Raw genomic sequence first — 5,381 nt, 5'->3', positions numbered from 1 at the left:
TGGTTTGGTTTGGTTTGGTTTGGTTTGGTTTGGTTTGGTTTGGTTTGGTTTGGTTTGGTTCTTTAAGATAGTGTTTCTCTGTGTGGTCCTGGGTGTCCTGACCCAGGACACTTTGTAGACCAGGTTTGCCTTGAACTTACAGAGACCTACCTGCCTCTTCCTCCCACATGCTGGGATAAAGGCATGTGCCCCAATAGAATTACATCATAGTCCCACCTCCTTTTCCTTCCTCTAGACCCACCCAACAACCCTCCCTCAAATCCCTCCCTCTCATATTCCCCACATACACTCTCAAGTTAATAGCACCTTTTCTCTCTTTATGATTGATACATACACATATCTGTGTGTCTGTATATATATATGTGCACCAATATATAGAAATACAATCTGATGAATCTGCTTCTGTTGTTTCACTCTGCATTTGACAAACAATAAAAGAGTTCATCCCTGGAAGATACTAATTAATTCTCCTTCTTCAAGCAGACCTTAGTTGCATGTAAGTTTTTGTCTAGCAGTAGTAACCCAAGAGAATCCCCCTCCCATGTTTCTGTGTACATTGACATTGTCATTGTGTCAATGTTGATTTTATAGCCATTTCTTAATGAGTCCTTTTCACAGCAGACTTATTGATATTCTGGCTCTTACAATATTTTATATCCTCTTCTGCAATGTTCCCAAAACCACAGACGCAGAAGCTGTGACATATTTGTAGTCATTGGAGTGGAGCTCTCCACAATCTGTTGATTTCTACACTGTGTTCAGTTGTCACTTTCTGTGATGGTCTCTATTTGATCTGAGGATTTGGAGCTAGGAACCAACGATTAAAGACAACATACATTTGTCTTTCTGGGTCTGCTCACCCGTATTTTTGTAATGAATCCAAATAAAACATTTTCAACAATCTGTCCTTGACTGCAATCTTTGACCTGTTACCACCTTCTCTACCTAGAGTGAATGTTTCTTTATATAACCTAAATTAAGGTCATCTGCAACCACTGGCAACTAAACACAATTTTAGGAATTCAAACTGGAATAGGGGTAGAGTGTCTGTTAAGAAAATCCTAGTAATACATTTACAGAATTTCCACCATCCCCTCCGGCCCTCACACTCACACTCTCCTATCCTGCCTACTCTTTCTCAAATTCATGACCTCTTCTTTTATAATTATCTCTAATATATACATACAATTACACATAATGGCCCGTTCTGCTGCTCTGGTCCATGGGTCAGGGTCTAGCAAGAGAGAGAGTGGGGACAGAGATGTGAAGAATGGAGATGAGACAGAGTCTGATTTGGGGACGGAGTCTGCTGAGTCTGTCCTGGAGACAGAGTCTTCTCAGTCTGCTATATCTGCATCTGTTGCTTCTGCCCCTCAAGTCTCTACTTTTATATCTCTCAAGTCTCGCCTTGAGTCTCACCTTTAATCTCTCCTTTAATCTAGCCTTGAGTCTCCCCTTGAGTCTCGCCTTGAGTCTCTCAAGTGCTGGGATTAAAGGCATGTGCTAACACTGCCTGGCCTTGATTGAAAGGATCAAGATAATTATCAGAGTGTGCTCATCTGTTGTAGGCTGTTGAAAATAGTCTCTTGTCAGGGTATATGGCTCAAGATGGCTGCAAAGATGATAGCTGCTTTCTGCTCAGAGTCGGCTCCCAACAATTACACATACATATTACACATTAATTTTTATGTAAACTACTGAATCCAATTAGTTTTGCTTGTCTGTATATGTTTATAAGGCTGATTACTTAAGATTAGATAAAGTATTAGGACCTTATACTGATTCCTCTTCTCTCAGTAGCCATTGATTTCTTGGAGCTCTTCATCTAGGGATGAGGTCTTGTCAAACTGCCCCCACCATGTTGGCATTTCAACTGCTGTTGGCATTATGCAGGTCTCATTTGGACAATCATACTGTTGAGATTTCATGGGTGAAGCTTCCCTGTCATACATTGCAGTAACTTTCCTAATCTTCTGTCTTTTACAATCTTTCAGACCCCTCTTCCAAAGTGGTCTCTGAGACTTAGGGATAAATACTTCATTGTAGATGTATCAATGAAGAATGGACACCCCAGGCCAATTACTCTCTACATTTTGACAAGTCGTGGATCTCTCCAGTAGTCTCTGTCTGCTGCAAAACGATCTTCTTTGGTGAGGCATGAGAGTTTTACTGTAGATATAAATATAAGTACATAGAATACAGTTAAAAACTATAGAGTTTGTAGAAACATAACAGTATTATTTAAAAATGTAATGTGGCTCTAAAAAGAGAGGTCTCCAAAGAGGAAATAAAAATGGCTAAGTAATATATCTAAAGTGTTTGTCATCCATGTTCTGGTGAGATAGATCAGTGGTTAAGAGCATCAGCTGCTTTTCCAGAGGACCTGATGCAGGTGTACACGCAGACATATAACTCATACTTTATGTTTTACAAAAAGATGTTCACCACCCTTTGTAATCAGAGAAATGCCAATAAAATTACTTTCAGCTGCTAAAAACCAATGGCATCATTAAATTTGCAGTCAAATGAATGGAACTAGAAAAGATCATTCTGAGGGAGATAACACAGGCCTAGAAAAACAAATATGGTATGTACTTACTTATAAGTAGATATTTGCTGTAAATAAAAAGTAACCATGCTACAATCCACAGACCCAATGATGCTAAGTAACAAGGAGGGCTCAAGTAGGAGGAGAATGTATGAATTTTCCCAGGAAAGGGAAATAGAATAGACATAAAGATGGATGTGGAAAGGGACAGGGAGTGGAGTTGAGGATGGGAACAGGAGGGATCAGGCAGGGAAAGAGAAAGGGGAGAGTACTGGGAAAGACAACTAGAGTGTTGAACTCTCTCTGTGAAGAGCTAGAAACATAGGATAATGGAAACTCCTAGGTGACCCTTGCAATGACTTCTAGCAATTGGAGATATATTGCCTGAACTGGCCATCTTATATAACCTGGCAAGACTTCCAATGAAGGAATTGGGATATCAACCCAGAAAACTTTTGAATTACAATTTGTGTGGTTTACAAGATGTGCAGGAGTAAAGATGGAGCAGAAAATAAGTGTATGGCCCACCCACCAATGACTGGTCCAGCTTGAGACCCATGTCATGAGAGGGAGCCCACCTTTGGCACTGTTACTGATATTCTACTGTCTAGCAGATAGGAGCTGATCATAACCATCATCAGAAAAGCCTTACCTAGCAACTGATGGAAACTGATGCAGAGACCCACAGCCAAACTTTAGGCAGAGCTTGGGGAATCATGAAGACAAGGGGGAGGAAGGATTGTAGGAGCTGGAGGGGTGAGAATACCACAAGAAAACCTACTGAATCAATGAATCTGGGCCCATAGGAGCTCACAGAGACTGAAACACCAACTGGGGAGTATGCATGGGACTGACCTAGGCCCTCTGCATGTATGTAACAGATGTGTAGCTTGATATTTATTGGGACTGCTAACAGCAGAAGCATAGCCTGTCTCTGACTCTTTTCCCTGCCTTTGTAATCCTTTCCACTAACTCAGCTGCTTCATTTAGCCTCAGTAAGAGATGTCCCTAGTCTTCTTGCAACTTCATATAGCAAGGTCAGTAGATATCCATGAAAGACCTTCTCTTTTCTAGGGAGAAAGAAAGAAGGAGTGTATGGTGGGGGAAAGACAAGGAGGGGAAACTGGTCTGGATGTAAAGTAAACAGATAAATTAACTAAAAATAAACAAAAAGCTAAAGGTAAATCTACCACATAACCTATCTAACCACTTTATGGCATATACCCAAAGGACTCAATATCCTACTACAAAGATACTTAGCCATGTTCACTGTTGCTGGATTCAAAACATGTAGACAATGGAAGCAACCTATATGTCCTTTAACTGATGAGTGGATACTGAAAATGTGGTTCACACATAATACAATTCTAATCAGCTGATTTTAAAAAACTTGACAATCAGGGGTAAATGGGTAGAACTAGAAAATGTAATATTGAGTGAGCTACTCTGAATCCAGAAACACAGATGGTGTGTGTTCTCTCTTATTTATGGATCTTTACTCAGATCTTTAGGTGTGAGTACCTAACCTGAAGAAAGTGAAAAATCCAGAATAAAATGTTGTCATGGTGGTGAAGGAAGAAGAAGCTCATGAGTGAGAAATGGTGGGACACAGATACTGAGGAGGAAAATAGAGGGAGTGGGAGGGCACTTTAACTTAGAAGAGAAGGAGGATAGCGCAAGGGGAGGAGGACAGATAAGTAAGTAATGCTAAGGATGTTTGAAAAAAACAGGGGGACTATATTCTTCCCCTGGAAACAATAGACTATTCAACAAAGACCCTCGTTCCACACATGAAAAACATCCCTTGCAGTTGTTGGCCAGGAGGCACTCAAAACCTTCCCAAATAATAAAGGCTGTTGTTGTCCTTTGTTGCTTTTCAGAAAGAGGGGTTGTCTGGAGACTGTTCCACCTGGGTATCCATCGCATGTGCAGTCACCAAAAGTAGACATTGATGTAGATGCCAGGAAGTATATGCTGTCAGGAGCCTGATATAGATGTCTCCTTAGTGGTCTGCCAGAGCCTGATATATACAGAGGTGATGCTCACAGCTAACTGTGATTGAACTGATTAAGGGATTCCCAATGGAGGAGTTGGAGAGAAGGAGCTGAAGGAGCTGAAAGGGTTTGGGACCCCATGAGTACAGCAACAATACCAACCAACCAGAGCTCCCAAGGTCTAAACCACCAGCCTGGGAGCACATAGGAAGGGACTCATGACTCCAGCTGTATATGTAGGGGGCAATGGAGTTGTCGGACATAGGTGGGAGAGGAGGTCCTTGGTCCCATGAAGGCTGAATGCCCCAGTGTGGGGGGATTTGAGGGTGGGGAGGTAGGAATGGGTGGGTGCATGGGGGAACATCCTCATAGAAGCAGGAAGATGGGGAATGGGATAGGGAGCTCCTGGATGGGGAGAAAGGGGGAAACGGGAAAAAGATTAACATATGAAATGTAAATAAACTATCCAATAAAAAGGGAAAAAAAGAAAACAAAACAAAAAGCAAATGGGGGGAATGATATAGGGGGTTACTGGGGGAGAGGATGGAGAAAGGGGATGACATCTCAAATGTAAATAAATAAAATATCCAATAAGCCCTTCTGCCCCTGCCTGGTCCTTTGGGCTGGAGCAGACACAGAGTCAGTCTGCTCCTGTCCTGTGGAGAAACTGAATCCTGAGTCATCGAGGAGCCACTGCACTCAGAGCAGCTGACACAGAATCGGTCTGCTCCGGTCCTGTGGAGATACTGAATTCCGAGTCATCCTAGAAGAGCCACTGCACTCAGAGCAGCTGGAGCCACTGCACTCAGAGCAGCTGACACAGAATCGGTCTGCTCTGG

This window comes from Grammomys surdaster, unplaced genomic scaffold (assembly GCF_004785775.1).
Source record: "Grammomys surdaster isolate TR1022 unplaced genomic scaffold, NIH_TR_1.0 332, whole genome shotgun sequence".
NCBI lineage: Eukaryota > Metazoa > Chordata > Mammalia > Rodentia > Muridae > Grammomys > Grammomys surdaster.
Note: the sequence above shows the minus strand (reverse complement) of the source record.